Source organism: Anas acuta, chromosome 3, assembly GCF_963932015.1.
Source record: "Anas acuta chromosome 3, bAnaAcu1.1, whole genome shotgun sequence".
Taxonomy (NCBI): Eukaryota; Metazoa; Chordata; class Aves; order Anseriformes; family Anatidae; genus Anas; species Anas acuta.
This window is the reverse complement of record NC_088981.1, coordinates 72,308,388-72,327,401: the sequence shown is the minus strand read 5'-3', so window position 1 is coordinate 72,327,401 and position 19,014 is coordinate 72,308,388. Positions and strand designations below refer to the sequence as shown.

At 42.0% G+C, this 19,014-nt stretch overlaps 1 protein-coding gene across 2 annotated transcripts in view; it reads left to right on the top strand.

Annotated features, from left to right (window-relative positions):
• The window catches only part of PRDM1 (PR/SET domain 1), a 102,016-nt gene that overhangs the window by 40,916 nt on the left and 42,086 nt on the right, over positions 1-19,014 (top strand). Inside the window, exon 1 of one of the 2 annotated variants that reach the window (XM_068677804.1) lies at positions 6,120-6,522. The exons of the other annotated variant lie outside the window; for it this stretch is intronic. The gene's annotated coding sequence lies outside the window, so the exon portion shown is untranslated. Of the gene's footprint in view, positions 1-6,119; positions 6,523-19,014 lie in introns of those variants that run through there. 2 annotated transcript variants of the gene reach the window in all.

Genomic DNA, 19,014 nt, shown 5'->3' with positions numbered 1-19,014 from the left:
TAATCTTCTCTCTTTCACCACATGCTCCACTCCTTTTGCTTTTCTTTTCCTCCTTCATTTAAGCTTCCATTCCAAATACAGTTATCTTCCCACCTCAGAGTCCCCTTCCCTTGTTCAGTCTTTGTCAGAAAAAAAAATATTGTAGGGCTCACCATGACTTAGCAGTTCAAGGTCAAGTGTCTTGAGTGTCCACTCTGGCATCAGAGGGAAAGGAAATGTTGGTAGATGAAGTCTACTGGCTTCAGTTGGTAGATGAAGTGGAGGTTTTCCAGCACCAGAGCTCTTAGAATCCTTTCACTCACAACAAGATATTCTTCCTCTGAGAAGGAAGCTTTTAGGACGCTTCATTTACTGTTAAATTAAACCTACAAACTGGGGAGAAGCAGAAGATAGGGAAAGTGGGTAAAGAAGTCCACTTCCTTCCTGGTACGTGAAGAAAAAAAAAAAAAAAAGATTTAGAGGTGAGTTTAATTTTCAAAGTAAATTTAATTTAATCCAGCCATAAGAATTACCTGCATTTTTATGGCTGTCATCTAGTCAATGACACCATTACTGTAAATTTAATACAGTACAGTCATATTTGTAAATTTAGGATTTCGCATCACTTTTTAATAGGTTTCTGAATTGCAAATCCATTTGACCATGATGCAGCAGTGGTCATTAGCTGCCATGCCTGGTACTTTGTGTGTCCTGGTGTCAGGCTGTGGGACCTTTTCTCTTCCTTGAGGACCCTGGGGATGACCAGAGTCATACAGCACTGACCCATTGAAGGGACAGTCTCAGCAGAAGGCTACACATCACCAGGGTAGCCAACTGCCTGCTGAACCAGAGCAGGGATTGGTGTGATCTCTGGGCAGCCTGTCCTCCTTCATCTGCACCACCAGAGGAGAAAGCCCTACTGTCTGGGGCTGCTCTCCATCTCTGCCGCCCAGCCGTGCCGAGGAGCCCACCGCAGCAGCTGCAGCGACAGCACGGTGCGTCCCTCATGGACAGTGTGTGACTGTGGCCACTGCTTGTCATTTACCAGCACCAGGGGATTTCCAGCTTCAGCACTTTTGCAGATCACAAGTGCAGTATGGGAAGCAAGACGATGCGTTTTAACTCGGTCATGCTGTTGCTTCTGTGCAAACAGTGGGTTTTTTGCCCATATCGAAGCCTTTCAGAATGACTGGGTCTCTGTAGAGTGGCTGTGGCCGCAGGTAGGAAGGATGCACTGCTTTTGAATCATGTGTGAAATCCTCACACCATGAGGTACTGAATAGGGTCGGAGCAAACTGCAGTGGCCAACACAATCGCAGGCAGACCCTGTGGAACGAAAGTGGTCGTTGTCCTGGCCTGAGTGCATGGGGGAGCAGGCAGCCTGGCCTTTCACAGTTGTAGCAATCACAATTTTCTACAAGTGGTTCACCTCCAACATCTTTACAAGAAGTCACCCTGAGAAAGCTGATGGCAGTGAGCAGGAATATTTTGCATCTTGATTTGGCATATTTCTGTGTAAATCAATAAGTGGACGTATCTGTAATGCTGGAGTTGGCAGTAACTGCCAAGTAATGAACTGGCTTGAAGGAGGACCTGGAAAATCTTGTGTGTGTTTGTTTGTACAAGGCTATTGTTAATTTGATATAATTGGATGTCAAGCTTCAAAAACATCATATGTGTTTATAAAGTGCTCTTATTAATGATGTAAAAAAACATCTAGTAACAGCACAAGAAGCTTCTCATTGAGAGAGGAGAAAAACATTAGTGCCTTTCCTGACAGGGCTTCTTGTCACCAGGGATTCCTCTGTGGAACGCTAATCAAGCCCATTCAGAAAGGCCTTAATTAATTTAATTAAAATCTGTCAGATCAAACTGATTAGCCTGACATTCAGCCTGGTGGGAGGAGGGAGGCCAGTCCTTGTGTTGGACGGGTACTGAGGTGGGCTTGCTTTCTGCCATCAGAGGCATGCAGTCGCTGCAGTGGCTAGAGTGGCCTTTCCTGGTCGCTGGAGTCAACGTGGTGGCTCCCCAGACCAGCCATCCCCTTCCTCTTCATCAGAAAATGCTTTACACCCTCACAGCCCTGCTAGGTCAGGAGGGGATGGCAGGTACCTCACTCTGAGTGTACTGTGTGGCCTTTCCTACCCTTTCAAAACAGTTTTCATCTCTTGCCCATCGTCTGTCTTAATCGTTGCCCATGGCCACCGCCACCTGACAGGACGGAGACCAAGGCCATGTCACACGTGCTCCTGATGTAGCTGCCGATATTGGCTGCTTGGAGAGCTGCTTTTCAGGCTGCAAAAGCAGCGCAAGTGGCCTCGGAGAGCAAGAGGGCTGCGTGGAGATCTCAAGGCTCTGGGGGTCAAACTCCACTTGGGGCATCACGGGAGGGAAAGGTGATTTCTGTCACCTGCAATTGCAGTGGAACATTTAATACAGCCAAGAGGGTAAAGGACAAGTAGGGTCAGTCCACGTATTTGAGAATGTGTATATCTTTTGCCATCTCATAGACTGGAAGGGTTTTACAGAGATCTGAGCTAGGTGGAAGTAAGCAAGATGAATGGTCAATATTTCTTTCACTGTGGCAATCCCAGGCAGAAGCCTGCCTGATGGCAATAAGGCAAAATGTTTCAAACACTTCCTGGTTTTGTTCAAAATGAAAATGTCAAGACAGCTAGCAATTGAACAAACTGTTAATGCATTTTTGGGTGTGTTTTTAGAACGTTGCGCTTTGAGGATATCTCAGGTTTTACTGGGCTGGCAATTATTCTTCTGTCCCTTAGCATCCAGCTATTCGTGCCATGTGTCTGGGAGACAGGATGGGAGCTGCCATAGGCAGGCAGGTGAGATTGCTTTCACTCTGTTGCAGAGCCCACTGTGTTTCTCGGCATTTCAGAAAAGGTTGGGTGTGAGTATATATTATCATATCTGAACTTTCTAAAGAACAGCGCGATCACATGAGACATCTTCCTCTCAAAGATTAAACTGAGGTGGAAACTGAGAAATTGCACCCTCTAATATCTGGCTGTGCTCATCCAAAATATGAGGAACCTCCTCAACCATGTAGGCTTAATCCTACAGCTGCTAATAATGATGTGTGGTTTCTATGGCAAACATCAGGACAGCCAATGCAATCTGTGTCTCTATCCCTTTTCCCTTTCCACTTCCCCTACCCCACACATGTACTTACGGACTATTTCTCATCTTCAAAGCCTTCTTTATAAACACTTTTATCCATCGTTAGAGTGGGATGGATCCATCAAAAGGATAATGCTCAGGTTTTTAGGCCACAATCCTGCAGGCGCTTAGGCATGTGTTTTAGCTTTACATACTGTAATTCAGGCTTTTGTACAACCATTCACAGTGCATTAAGTTAAGCATATGTGTAAGTCCTTGCAAGTTAGGAATTGCAGAGATTAAATAGCATTCCTGTTTGTTAGAAATCAAACGGTAGATGAAAAGTGTCGCCAGCTACACAATCACAGCAGTTCCTGAAGAAAGTGCCACAGCAGCTGACATGAAAGAATTACCAATAAAAGACCTGCTGGTAACCCATAAGGGCTTGGTCTTTGTTTTTATGAGAAGGTTCCTTCTCCTGGCACAATGATAAAGGACCAGTTCCTCCAAAGGGTGGAAGGCACCTGGGGCATCCTGTCCCAGTCATGTAGGGACATGCATACCAAAAGTGTCTTTCTAGTGTTCAGCAGCATGTGTCCCATTTTAGTACCTGGGCTCAACCAAACATTTTTGCAAGTGAAGTTACAGAGATGCATTGTTGGCCAAACTGGAATGTATCTTTTATTTGCAGATATTTTTCCTGACTTGTAGCTTCCCAATTTTTTATGGCCTTGTCAGCTGAACTGATACTGATATCCTTGAAACCGGCAAGGTAGCTTTAGTTTGAACAGTGAACCTGCAGTAAAAAGAGTATCTTTGGTCAGTTTAGGATCTTATCATTGGTGAAGCATGGTTTATTGAATGATTCAGGGTCGTAAGGGTAGGGCAGGCAAATGCAAATGTATTTGTCTTTTCTGAAATAATGTTTTGCCTACTCTGCTAAGCCTACACTAGTGTGTAGACACATTTTCCCTAGCCTCTGTGGACTTTTTTGATCCTGGATTTGGAATTTATCTCTGTGTCGCCCCAGTGATGAGACTTTTTTTCAAGGAAAATGTATAATACTGTGTTTGCATGTTCTCTGTTGATGATGACTAATTTCCAGCAGGTTCTTCCTAGTGGAGTACCTATCGTACCTTTCTTCTTGCTTTTTACCATGGTGCCCCTTCCCTGGCATCTCCCCAGGTTCCCCATTAGTTTTGTCTTAAGATAATACGAAACTGAATTCTGTTCCAGTGTACTCATTAAATTGGATCCTATTCTAAATTTCATTTAATACTTAATCATCAGGTGCCTAATTTGAAAACTTTAAGATTCTGGTCATGTAACTGAGAGTGATTGGTTGGCTCAGCACGTTGCTATAATGTAACTTGGATAGTCTATGTCCATAAGTGGGCAAGGAGAAGGACTTTTTGAAGAGATAATTCTTAGCAGGATTTTATAAAATTTGTCTCTTCCTGTAAAACAACTTTACTAACTGTTCTATTTGAATCAAAGTGATTATGATTTTTTCTTCTTCTTTTTCTTTCAGCTGTTAGCCTAATATCTGGGAGGAAATAACACATTATTGATCTATTTTTCCCTCCTGGCTCTTAGGTCACAGTTTAGGCCCTAGTTCAGCAAAGTACTTAAGAAGAGGCTTATCTTTAAGCACATGTTCAAGTCTCAGCAGAGTAAATGAGAATTAAGCAAATACTTAAGTACTTTACTGAATAGGGATAGAATTAAGCACGTAGTTCAATGTTTCGCTGAATCAGGGCCTTAAAATTAAAAATTAATCTTATTTGTGCTGCAAAGATTGGAAAGCTAGGCACTAGATTGGGATCTTGCATTAATATAAACCGGGAACAGGGTAGCACCAACTGTCACAAGAGGAAGGGTGTATAGGTGTACAAATGGGGTAAAGCAAATGGGGTAAAGCTGATGGTGTTCAAATAGTGGATAGGTCATAGGAGAGGGGCACATTCAGTTTCCAGATCTGTTTTAGACTAAACTAATGAAGTTTGACCATCCTGGTGAGCCCTGGCACGCATAAAAAGCCCTATAACATTAATAGCTGCTGTCCTAAGTCTAAAGTGGAAGGAGAAGGGGCTTAATCTTTGTCTTGTGAAGTGAAGGTAATGCCACCTCCCTTTGTCCCTTTGCATCTTTTTTCTCTATCTGATTGCAGACTCTTGGAGCTGAAGTTTCTTTCCATGTGTTTATGTGATGTCTGTCCCAGTGCTCTTGCTTGGGGTTTCTAGATTACTTTTGTAATAAAATCCCATGATAGTAAATCTTGTGCTTTGTGCTTGACAAAAAAAAATGCATCTGATATGATGGGGTATCACTACAGCTAAAGTTTTTGTTAAGACTGAAGTTAATATAAGCTAGTGTCAGTACTAAGTAGTTTTTTGACTAGCATGAGTAATTAGTGAGACTGAAAAAAAAAAAAAAGAAAAAAAAGATTGGAACAAGTGTGCTAACTTTCCATTATTTTTTAGGAAGGTATCTGCTGTATTTTTCAGCAGGTATAGTTGAGCTGATTGTAGTTGAATATATGGGAATGATACCTCTTTTCTATGAACTGCCTATAGGGATGGTTTTTACATATGCAGAACTCTAGTATGGCTTTTTTGTTGCCTATGAATTCCTTCTGAGCAGCTTTTGGTACCAGCAATAAACACTGGAGGTGTATAAGCAAAGCACTTGACAATCATCATTTCTGCAGACATGGAGCTTATGCCCAAGCCTGGCTCAATGTGCATCATGGTGTTCTGGGTTGTGACAGTCAGCATTATTGTTCAGCAATGCTTGGAGAAGACCGACTAACCCAAGTGCCCATCTTGAGCTAGACTTCATTTAGGAATATGTGAACAAGTATGCATAGCGAGTGTAACACGATCGGCATGGGTGCTAGCTAATGGTTAACTGTCTCTGTTGAACCTGTGCTCCTTAAACAAACACTGCGAGTGTGGGATGAGCTGTCTTGTTTCTGCAGACAGAAGCATAGTGCAGGTTGGGAGGCTAATGCTTTCTTCTTAAAGAGTAGAGGACAGCAGGAGGGCTTTCACTGTCTGCTCAAACAGGGAAGGGAAGGAAGGCATCACGTTACTAGAGCTGCTATTTTCAAGTAAAGATGGGAGGGATGAGGGTACTGGGATCTCTGAATATGTCCTGAAGTTCATAGGGTGGCTGACCTCAACTCAGCTGTTGGCTTGCTTTTTTAACTGACTGTTGTCTGAACAGGTGCTTGGCGCAGTATAAAGCTTCTCAAGATAGCTGGCGTAACTTTGCTTTCACGCCTTGAGACAGAGGAGAGAGATGGGCAAGATCATGCTTTACATAGGATGTTACTGTGTGGAGATACTCTGTATGGTGAATGAAGGGGCAAGATAGTGCTGAAACTTTGGGCTTTCTGTGCAAGGCAAAAACCTAATAGATCAGGTGAGTCAAAACTCTGGGGATCTTGCTTATATGCTGGGGGCTGTGAAAACTGTGGAAATTGCTTGTCATAAGGCATGTGGGATAATAGTTTTGTTTTCTGAACTTACAACGAGGCAAAAATGTACATTTTATGTATGGGAGAGACCTCTCACCCAAGTGCAGTTTTTGCAGTGATAGCATCACATTGTCAGCTTGATTAATCATTGTGGTTTAAAAGTGGGGTGCATGAATATCTCTAGTCTGAACAGTTCTTCAACTGTTAGAGTTTCTGCTTCTAGATCAGCTGTAATTCTCTCAGTTTTTAAATGACAAGCACCATTTCCATCTATACATCTGAAGTAAGAAAAGCTGTATCTGGTTTATCATATGCAAACTCCTAAAGGCGGAAGCCCAAAGCTGAATATGGGAAGCTCCAAAAGAACATCCAGAGCAAAATCAGTACATTTCGGTCTTTCAGTTATGATCAGAATAAGATTGTATTTCAGCTTTTTGACCATGGCTAGTAGGAGACATATTAAGTACTTCAGAAATGGTCTCTCTCTGATTATTTTTTCTGACTAACTTTTCTTCCCTTGATGAGTTAAGTGACCTCGCTGTCCAGACAATGCGATTGTTAGCTTTGAATAATAACTGTGTAGCATCTACTGATACAGTAAAAGCCTCTGTTCAGAACCGAAGTTTAGTTTGATTAATATAAGGTATTTTTATTGATGAGATGAAAACTATTTGTTAAAATATTGTTGGGCACTCAATTCCTTCTTCATTTAGGTTGTCCTTGTGCTGGTGTAAGTACACTTATGTCAATGAAATTCACCGTGACTTAGATTATTAAATGTATGAGAGGAAACAAAACAATGGAATAATACTAAAATAACTCTCTCTTTTATTTTTCTGTTAGTTTTTAACAGTATGCTTCGTTTGACTTTGCTTGCACAAAGTCTCTGTCAATTCAGCTAACAGCTAAAAGTGTCACTTCATAGTTAACGTGTCATGAAAGCCTCCAGAGTATATAATGATTATTTTTAAAATCTTTCATTCACAAAATAAAATCTGTAGCTGTAAATCTTTTCTTATTGAGTCTGTTAAAATGATTATCAAAGAACAAAACCTTGCTTTGTAGCTGAAATTTATTTCTTAAAATCATTTCTTTCTTGACAGACTTTCTCATGTGTGAGTATGGTAAAATACGATAACTGAATTGTTTTATAATGGAGAATGAAGTAAACATATATTTTAAACAGATCAGTGGAGTATTGACAAGTCTGAATCACATGTGATTTTGTTTTGTAAATTTTCCAGTGACTTGTTGTAGGCAAAAACAAACAAACAAACAAACAAACAAACAAAACATTTGGACCATTTCTATGAATTATTATGTTAACTCAGTTTAGGACACAGAAAAGCTAAGATTATAAAACAAAAATTTTGAAGTGAATCTGAAATTAGTAATCTGGAATGAAAGACTGGTTTTGGACTCGATGTTTGTTAAACAAAAATGCATTTGCTATTCTGCTGGGAAATTCCTCTTTTAAGCATAGCAAAGTTATAAATATGTATTGCCCTAATACTTCTTTGGATTAAAGTAATAAAATCTGAAATCACTTTATGAATCCAAGTTTCAGGGTTTTCTTGTTTTGTTTCACTAACATCCATTTTATGGGAACTTTATGAGTTCCAGTGCACCTTCCAAATATTTACAGTGCTGTGGTTGGATGGAAAGTTCAGCCCGAATCTTTAACCTCCTCGTGTTGGTTCTAAAGACTGTCTGGAGTCCAAAGGTTACGAACTGCTTGTAAACTATCTCCAGAATAAAAGCCTATGTGCGAGGACATCGGTGCTGGTATTGTGTTCTCTATTCTTTTCGTAATTTCCATTTTCTCCCCAGCCTGCCCCCCTGGATTCTTAATGGTGTGAATTGCTTCAGTCTATGGCATTCAGGGAGGCTATGCTAATCGGTGTCAACTGAAAGCCTGCCCTGAGGCTTTTCAGAGATGTTAATTCAGTTAGTACTACAAAACCAAAAAAAAAAAAAAAAAAAAAAAAAAAAAAAAAAAGGGAGACATAGTTCTAAATTGTCTGCTCCTGAGGCACAGATATTAAAAACCTGGATTCAGCAAGCCCTTTAAGTGAGTACACAACTTTAATGGTACTGATTTAACAGAAGTACTTTCTGCAACGTTAATCAACACATGCAAACAGGAGGTAACGGATGTAATTTGTTAGCAGCATTTTTTTTCCTCTGTTGGGTCTGGCAACACAGAGATTACAATTTGCATTCACAATACTGTCTACAAGATCACTGTAGTGACTACTGGAGGCAATAGCAACCAAAAATAAGCTTTACTTAGCTCTGCAAGGATCTGCATGCTAAATCAAGTAAGACCACATTTATGTTTTAGACATGGGGTGGCAGGACACAGCCAACAGGTACTTGTTTCCCAAAGCAGACCTGGACCCTTGTGGTAGGTTCCTGGGGGAGAATCATCAGGCTTGAGTTAAGAGCCAGCATGCTCAGCCAGAAACACCACGACTTCAGTTCAGCAGTACAATTTGTGTGGTTTTGCGAAGTGGGGGATAGGGATGTGCTAACCCCCACCCTTCTGCCCAAATAAGTTGAATTGCCTGTCTGTCCTTCAGATTATCCTTTGAGGAGCCAGGCTCTGGCTCTCAGGCAGAAGCACAAAATGGTAGACTTCCTCAGTGTTATTAAAAAAAATTGGTTCTAAATGTACATTTCTGCCTAAAGCCCTTTTCCAAAGAAATACTTATGCCAGAGACAGGGAGGTCGCTTAACAGCTTTCCACAGGCACAGTATGTATTTTACTCACAACTGTGATAAATTACCTCTGTTGTAGTTCATTAGAGAAAATTTCAGCAGGGAAATGCAATTTCTCCTCAACATAACAAATAGGACTTACCTCCTTTGGCTGGTTGTTTTTCGGAGGTGAGGTTTAGTTAAACGGATCTGATGAATCTGAAATCTTTAAAAAATATTTTACCCTGTATCAGCATGTGTTTTGTAGTTAGTTACAGAGTATGTAGAATCAGTGGTTCATCAAAGTGATCAAAAGTCCAATGAAGGCAACTGAAGTGAGTCTTTAAACTCTGAATTGATCCTCACTGATCAACTTAAACTCTTTATTCAACAGAAAAAATATTATGTTGGTGAAACAGGTTTATCAAAAACATTTTTGTATCAAAATTCTTAATGTGATGATGACATATGCCTCATGGGTGTACTCTTAAATACCCTTAGAGGCCAATAGTGATCTTAATGAAAAATCCTTTCACAAGGCTTTGGATGTTCTTAACTTTTCACAAGATAATCCCAAATTTAGTGTGTTAAATATTTTCAAGAAATAGGCCTGCTGACTTTAATCTGCAGGTCTGTTTTGTACAGCATGCAATTTCCAGGTACTCAGTATCTCCTGTGTCATATAACCCATATTGTTTGCCCAGCTATCTAATCTTGCGGCAGGTGAGAAGCTGCAATTTGTGGGACCTCTTATCAAAATACAGAAAACTGATGCGGAAAAAATGGTGATTAAGTCATGTTTGGCCCGTACAGTCTCAATTCTACTTTGAAAAATAGGATGTAATGATTGAATAATGCCCGAGGGGTACATGAAAGCTATTTAAAAAGTGCCGGGGCTGTGTAAGGTGAAGCGAGCCCTGCCGAGGACAAGCCCACAGGGCATCAGCGCTGCTGGTTCTTCAAGGGGCCGAGTGTCCCCCCGAGCTTGCCCGTATCTGTTTGTCCAGTGATGCAAGAGTTTGCTAATTAAACAGTTCGCAGCGGTGTTTGGGGCAGAACCTGTGGACATTTAACCAATTGAACAATTTATTGCTGTAATTGAAGGGGTTAGCTGGTGTTTATTAACTAGCCTTCCTGTCACATTCGAATCACTGGACTAACCCTTGGTCCCTTACTTTTGTTTTTAAGCGCTCCACTGGTATCGCTGGTGCTTGGGTCGTTGGTGTTGTTGGCTGCTGCTGCAAGGCCAGAATTTTACTTAACCCTGTTTTGTGATTTCAGCAACATTATCTGGCTTTTTTTTTTCCCTTTCAGGAAAGTGTGGTATTACAAATGACACGCTGTCCCTTTAGAACAAAAAAAGAGTTTTTTTCTTAGAAAACAAAAATGGAATAGTTAAGACGTTTCAGCCAACCACTTCTAGCTCGAAAATGGAGGTTAGCCTTTGTAGTCTCAGTGTAGTGCTGGTTTATTTTCCTTTTACGATCATGGTCACCTCTGCTGTCTCCATCATCATTAAAGTAGGTTTGGGGCTAGGATAAAGGCGTTACTGCCATGGCGTGCAGCAGGGCTTCTGTCAAACCTCTGAGGCACGCGCAGTGTTGGACACAAATCTGTTCAGGGGAACAATGAGCCCTGATGGTGATAACAGGCTGCTTCTCCCCCTTGCCCATGACAGCTTCTATAACTAGAACTAATTGGCCGTTCCTAAAGTGCAATTAGCAGGGATATTAATCTAGGCCTGACAGGTGTGAAAATGTGTTTCTTTTGAGTCCATTCAAAAGACACCCTGTCTCGTCAACCATAGGGGGAGCCTGGAGCAATTGTGTCTATAAACTTGCAAGGCTTTCATTTGTGGGAACTGAACAGCCCGCTTTTATTAATCGCATTTGAATCAGAGACATGAACACAACAAAAATGGATGGGAGGAAGTTCAGTGAATACTGACATAATGCTGGGTATCAGTTCCATCGTTGGTAAAGGAAATGCTTGCTTCCGCCTTCGTTTGGGGAGGAGGAGAAAAGGGAAGGTATTTGAAGAAAATGTATTTACATTAGAAAGATAGGTATGAATTACTTTGAATTTAGAGGGTCGTGTTTTTTATTTTTTTTTTCCCCAGTTCACTTCTAGTGATTTCTGGTGCAGTTAGATAATCTCAGTTTTTAATGTTTGCTCCTTTTTGCATTTAGTTGTTCTTCATCCCACTAGCCACAGCACATAACAGTGACCTTAATCCAAAGCTGGCATTTGTAGGCTCATCAGCAGTGCAAATATTAAATAGTACTAATGTAACAATTTGCTATGGAGCTTCAGGACTTACCCGAGGAACTTGGGCCAGATGCATCACTACTAGTTCAGCTTTTTTACGGCTGGTGAAAATAGGCACAGCTCAGTGGAGCTGCACTGATTTTTAGTGGTCCAAAGATCCTGAATTCCAGCAGACATGCTGTGGGATGCTGAAAGGGTTCCAGCTGAATCTGCAAGCAGCTGCTTGTGCTAGTGGGCTTCAGGCTTGGAACTAGACAAGGAAATTTGTATTTCCTGTTTTAATTAAAAGGGACGTTCACAATGTAAGACTGAAAGACTAAGCCTACCCCAAAGACATGCATCTGTTTTACATAAAATAGATGCATTATGAGAGTGAGAAATTGCTTGAAGATGGTCTCGATATTGAAAATAATGTGTTTGTGTGCATGCACTTGCATTTATCCTGCACAGTCAGCTAAAATTTTCTCCAAAGGTGGAAAACCGTTTTGTTTTATTATGTATGGTATGCTCTGAAAAATGTATGCATGATACCTTACTGGGTTATCCTAGTTTTTCCTTTGGAAGTACCTGAACATCTACACCACTGTGATATTTCTTTGAAGTATCTCAGAACATTTTCTAGAAAAGATGAGTGCAGAGGCAGTCTCCCTGGCCCCTCCGGTCATCTTACCAACGCTGGGATCTCTTGCCCCACTGTGGTTACAGAAGAGCACCACTCAGACTGAAGGGCTTGCCAGAACTTGCTCAGGTCAGTTTTGTTCTTGTGTGAAAATCTTTAGCTGAAATATCTCTCTTCTTTCCTTGCTGTTTACCCCATGACTTATTTATAGAGCACAACCATATCCTTTCTCAACCTTGGCGAAGCCAGAAAGCAAGAAAGATCATGCTTGCATTGCATAATGGAACAAGGTTCAAGGGCCTTCAGGAGTATGAACAGCAATTGAGGTAGCCTTAGAAACAGTATAAGTGTGTCTCTGGACTTAACTACATATGCCTTCCTGAGCAGTAAGGCTTATTAACTTAGCTGCTAGTATCTTGATGTAGCCATGCCTCTCATGGAACTACGCTCTTCCACAGTCAGCGTGCTCTTTGGCAGAACGTGCTGCATGGTGTAGACATCTCCTTTTGCAATATTTTCTAAGAAAGTCTCCGTATTGACTAACTTTATACCATTGAAATCAATCTTGATTCAGTGTGGATGAGTAGCATTGGAAATGATTCCCTCCTTCTGGAGCAATATCAAGGCCTGTCATTCCTTTGGAACTCATTGCCTTTCTGTCAAGACATCTGAACTTTCCAGGTGATTTATAGGTTTGGTATTCAATTCTTGATTTAGTAGGGCAAGGCAGTCCTTTTCTTGATAGTGCAAAACATACAAGAGGAAGGAGGGTCTTGTGATTAAGACACAGGGCTGTGAATCAGGATGTGTGGGTTCAGGTTCTGTCTCTGCTCTTGGCTTTCAGTGAAACCTTGGGGAAGTCATTTAATCTCTTCCTCTTACGCAAAATCTTTGACGCTTTCTGTCTTTTCTGTGGAGCTGGTAGATGCTTTCCAGCAGCTGTGCATTTGTATGGTTCCCAGAGGGGCAGGTCGGTCGATCGCTGGCTGGTAGTGAAGCAAGGCAGCCTTGCCTTCCTGCATCTGGGGATGAGGGGTCACACGTGAGAGTTCTGGGTCCGTTCTTACAATGGAGAGCATGATCCCGTGCCCAGGTCTACCTCTTCAATCTCCCCTCTCAGTTTTCCTCCCTTCCAACACCTCATTTTCTTCCCCATCCCTTCACTACCACCCAGAAGTGGCCAGAACAAGCAGGGCTTGTTTTTTCCTCCTCATCTTCAGAGCCAAAATATATCAGTCTTCTATGAACTAGATGGGGCAACAAGATTGCTCAAATCGATGTCAATCGAGTACAAGTTGCACAGTTTCCCAAGTTGGTGACTATAATTACTGGAATTATCCCAAGCTAGATTTGTTATAGCTGGAAATAGGAGTGCGTGCAGCGTTTGTGCCATGGTTAATGGCGGAAGGGGTAAGTCCTAGTGCTTCACCTTTTTGCCCTTTTTATAGAAAAAGGGTGCACAGTAAAGATGCTTGTTCATATTTTTAACCTCAAATGTCTGGACAGTTACCTTCTTCATACTTCAGTTATATTTTCATTCCTATTCAGAGTCTTCATTAGTGAATTATTTTTTCAGCTACACAGAATAATGCTAAATATTTGTATTCAGATGCTTCTACAAATCTAAACTGTAACAAAGCAGTAAAACCTGCCTTTGCCCAAGAGCAGTTGCACTCTGGCTCTTGATACCTGAGCAGGAAAAAAAAAAACAGTGATTAAAATAATGGTTAAATAAGCATTAATGTGGTATTGATAGAAAGCTGCAGCCCTTTGCTGTGTGACTGGTCAGAAACCAGAGAATGAATAATAGCCACCAGTGTCCCACGTTTGAAAAGCCAGAGGAAATGGCAGCAAGAAAAGGCAAATGAAGATGGATGAAACCCCAAAAGGGTGAAGGGAGACGTCGCCCATGCTGGGCGAGGATGGGCAGCTGACTCCTGGGTCACCTCGGCCGCTGCTTTTCGGGGCAGTGTTTGGGAGCAGTGCTTCCTGGCTGTGACCGCCGCGCAGCACTTACACAAGCTGTGCGTGGGTCAGCCGGAGGTCATGGCGAGTTAACTCAACACCTCCAGAGAGGAGAAAGCTCCTGGGGATAAACTGCCCTACTATCACCGTCGACACAGCACCGGAAAGATTCGCAGATGGTTCATTTGCCCGTTGCCTTTGTCCTAAAATAAGTTTTCTTAGCATAATTTGTATTGTGAACTAGTAACTCTCCACTTGCTAAATAAAGCAGGCTCCGAGCATCAGTTCCTCCAGGCTGGTGTTCCTCCTGGCACTTCTCACTCCCTGTGCTGTGTCAGGGCCAGTCTGGTCCCCATTGCCATACTGAGGTTCAGGTGACGGTGTCAAGTCAGAGCAGCAGCATTTATGGACACTTGGGTGCCCCACAGCACCCTCCATGTGTGTTGGGTCACTCCTAAAACAAGGCCACCTCCTTTTGCCATGGCTCTCGCTGTCCATGGCTTTCACCCAGGGGAACAGGCAGCCCTTACACCTCTGCGTGTATGTTCAGGCTGCTAATATTAATTAATCAAGGGTGATGTCAGGAGTGGATGGGCTGAATGTGAAGGTGGGCAGTGTTTGCTTATCAAATGCTGAGTCGGAGTACGTTCAGCAAACTTTGTCCAGTTCCATAACTCTCATACTGTAAACCAGGAGTGCAGCAGCTGTATTTAAATCACTGTTTTGAAAAAAAAAAAAAAAAAAAAAAAAAGATGAAAATAAATGGCACAAATAGTGCAGGAGTCTGTTTCTTATCTATTCGTATACACAAATGAGAAAACAGTGTATTTTACGTTGCTCCCACATTCTTCTTTCCAAGAGCATTTACAGAGCCAGTAAGTTCACCAGTAAGCGTGAATGCAGACAGCCCCTCTCATTGTGCACTCGGGCAGCATGTGAGAATTTGAAGTCTTTTTTCCGAATATCCACACAGATTATGAACAAAAGTTTGGAATAGGTAATGTGCAGAGGCAGAGGGACTGAACTCTGCAAAACCTCTGCAGGTTGCAGGCTGCTCTGGTCTTGTCCATAAAAGAATTTAGTAGGCATATATTTTATGTACGTGGGTACATCAGTAGATACGTAAAAATACACGTATCTGTTTTCAATAAAAGTATTCCGTGATCTAAACCTCTTCCAGATAACATCTTAAAAATCTTAGGCCTCACATATTCTTGAACAGGCTTGTTCAGGGAAACGAAAGAGGGTGCTTGACAAGATTATGGTGTTGCTTCTATACATTTCCTTTATTCTTGTGGCTAAAAGGAAATTACAATGTGTTGTTAAGTCAAAGCGTGGTCTGTGGAGCTGAACCAAAAAACCTTTAAATGGACTAAAATTTCCCTTCTGATAAAAGGGAAAACTACACAGCAGAGAGACAGGATATCTTTAATTTAAATAGTGGGTTTAGGTATATTAATTTGAGTTCAAAGCATCTTTCAAAGGGTATGATGCCCACATTTTTAATTTTACCTAATACTGAGCATCTGGTGTGGACTGGTTTGTGGTACTGAGAGCAAAAGGAAATACATTACTCATAGATGAAAGGAGTGAGGGGGAATCACTGTCCTGACTAAAAATAGCCTTTTTTTCCACCAGTTAATATCAGCTGGAGGTTTGATTAAATAGTAATTGTCTAGAAAAAGACAATAATTGAGTGCGACTGTTTCCTTTCAGGGGCCAGGCCCAGGTGGTGAAAGTTAAGTATTGTCCTTCAGATAAGGTCCTGAAAGCAGTTTTCCTGGATGTCCACCGAGCCCTTCTGTAAAATGTCCTTTCTGGGTGCTGAGCTGCAGACAGACAAAGTCCAGGCCTATTCACGGGGCAGCAGCGGCTCTCAGGGATGCAGCGCCGGAAGATTTTATGGCCGCGTTGCAGATAGGAGCTGGCTCACCTCTTTGGCTGGAACTCTAACCCAGAGGCGCAGAGATCACAGGAGACAAATGGCTTGAATTAAGAAATGGAGTTGACATCTATAAAAGTCAGAGCACGTCTAGTAGGCAACATGTGTAATAGGACTATAACATTATATCTAATAGGGGTATTGGAAGGCTGTCTAAAAATGCAGCTTCCGTTCAGATCTGCACATTCAAAACCAAAATATCCTGGATTAATGCTTTTGTCTTCCATTCCTTGATCAGAGTCCTATAGTCTTTTCCTAAAAACTGGTCTCTATACTAGTAACAACCACTCTTGGCTTTATTTGCATTCATAATGAGGACACATGTATTTCTGGGTAAGTTAACAATACATTCCTCTAGATTTCTGCAAGGTTATTCTCTCTGAGTGACCTTTTTATGCTCTGTGACATTAATACTCATCGCTTGTCCGGGACTTTACGCATCATAAATATCCGAGCATTATTTCGTTAACCTTTGCAGGGGTCCACTAGACCAGAGAGCCATGAGGCAGAGCCAGGCAGGAAACGCTTTCTCTGCCTTGTGAAAGTTTTCAAAAGGCTACATATTCTGAGTAGAATGGCCTCAAAACTTTGGGGAGTTTTTCAAGGAGAAGTGGGGGAGGAAAGAGCGTGGGAGACCAACCGCTCTGCTGCAAAATAGCCAGAGCGCTCCCCTGGGAAGGGACAAGCATCGTTTCAGGCCTTTGTTCTGCTTGTTGCAGATTGGGGACTTGAACTTTACGCCTCCACATGCCGAATCAGGACCATAACTGCTTGGCCAGAGCCAGGCCAGCTCTGCTGGGTGGCCTGGGGACAAGTGTCACCGCAGGAAGCAGTGGTGGCCAGGGCCTGCTAGTGGAGCAGCCCTCAAAAATCTGGCCGGCCATGGCTGAGCCCCTCTCTTCCCAGGACTCCAGGTTGGCAGCCTCGCTGCAGGGGATGCTGAGCTCTCGTCCCAGCCTGAATTGCTGCTCCTCTGAAAAGCAACATGCACATCCTGACGAGAAACTTCAGTTCTGGCTGTTCGAGGTTTTCCAGGGGCAGCTGACCCCTTGGGTAGGTGACGGCAGTCACCTCAAAGCCACAGCAGAAATTGACGGCCTATTCAGATTGCGAATTAGGATGTCTTGATTCTGTGGTTTAAACCACTAGACCACACTCTTTCTGAAATAGGTAGGAATATTTGCATTTTTATATAAGGAAACCGAGGCACGGAGAGGGTATGCAACATGCCAGAAGCCACGTAAGAAGCCTGGGGCAGGGCTGAGAGCAGAGCCCAGGTTTCCTGATACTTGCACCTGTGACTGGCCGCAGTGCGCTGTGATGGCCCGGCAGGAAGAAACAGAGTTAAAAATTGAATTTGTTCTGAAAGTAAAGACTGTTCTTGCTTCAGTTGGTGTTTCCCATTATATCCAAAGCAAAGATAAAGTCAGATTCACTGCTGTGTCCCTAAAATCATTTTTTCTTTTCTTTTTTTTTAACAGTTGGGTTTAGCAATGAATATCACTTTGGCACCTACCTCAGGAAATTGCTGGCCTTCTGCTAACCACAGATAGGGAGGCTAAAATAAGAGACTGCCCATTGAGAATATAATCCCTGTCTGCAGGGGGGCACAGAGATTTCTTCACCTCTGGGAGGCAGCCTGTAGTTTGTAGTAACCAGAGCTCGAAACTTCTCACTTAGGTACAGCGCAGCATGCCAAAAATTAACCTGAACTGTAAGGAGGAGAAGAGTGGTCTTTAGCTGACAAGAAAGTTGGCCAGCTTGCTTGCGACAACTCCAGACATGTAGAAAATACATAAGAAGTTTTAAAGGGCATGGTAAAAATGAGATCTGGAAAACAGATATTTTCCTGTCTCCCTCTATTGCAAATGTGTTGGAAAAATGATATAATTCTATCTACTTTTATTTGAATAGAAAAAAAAAAAGGGGGTCAGTAAGTCCTCTGAAAAGAGGCTAAAATAAAGGAAGATTGAGAGTTCATTGCTTCCATATTTTGAGCCTATGACTTCCAAAATCAAAGGCCTAGTAATCCTAATGGATTGACTTCCAAAATTCCTTGGATTTGTATTGCTGGACTTGTCTCTCTCCAGGGCTTAGCTGGATCCCTGCAGATAGATTTTCAGGTTTATATGCTGTAATTCCACTTAGTCCAGCTGTAAACTTGTGGTGGCTGAATTAATACATTATAGGGAAGCTAAAAAAAAAAAAAAAAAAAAAAAAAAGTATACCTACAAAACCCTTGGCTTGTATATCAAATCCTGAGGGGGGAAAAATGGGCATTTCAATTAGTTGGTTGTGTGGCCTGATTGAAGAACAGCCCTGTGGCTGACAAAGCTTTGTCTGTAGTATCAGCTTGCTCCTCATCCAACAGGACAAATAGAGTGGTTGGTCATTAACGGGCTAGCCATCGGGTAGGGGTTTTGTTCTTAAATGGGGGCTTTGTCTTATCCCTGCTGTTTAAGCCCTCTCCAAGCACTCCTCACCTGTCATATCTGTCATACATTTAATTCATCACGCTCTCTGGTCAAAAGCTACACTGATAGTATCAAAAGAAGAGGAGGGGGCTTCTTATAACTTTAGCGATCAAAGGAGATTACCAAGCAAATAAGATTTTAATGAAGACGGCAGGTTTGGAAAGGAGAATTTACTGCATTGTGCATTGCTAACACATAAAGGTTGGTTTTATCTGTATAGTGTTTGAGACTGCAGTCCCGAGCTGTTACAGAAAGAAGGCTGGATAAATGTTTTGGTTTGTGGTTTTAATTACAATCACAGAGGAAGGACATGGGGGGGGGAGGTGGAGGGGAGTTCCTTTTATTTCACTTTTAAAGGTCATATTTTTAATCTGTAAATATGATAAGCCTTTCAGACTCTTTAAACATAACAAGTCTTTGCAGCGATGACGAATACATCCACTGATTTTCCACCGAACTCATGCTGTCA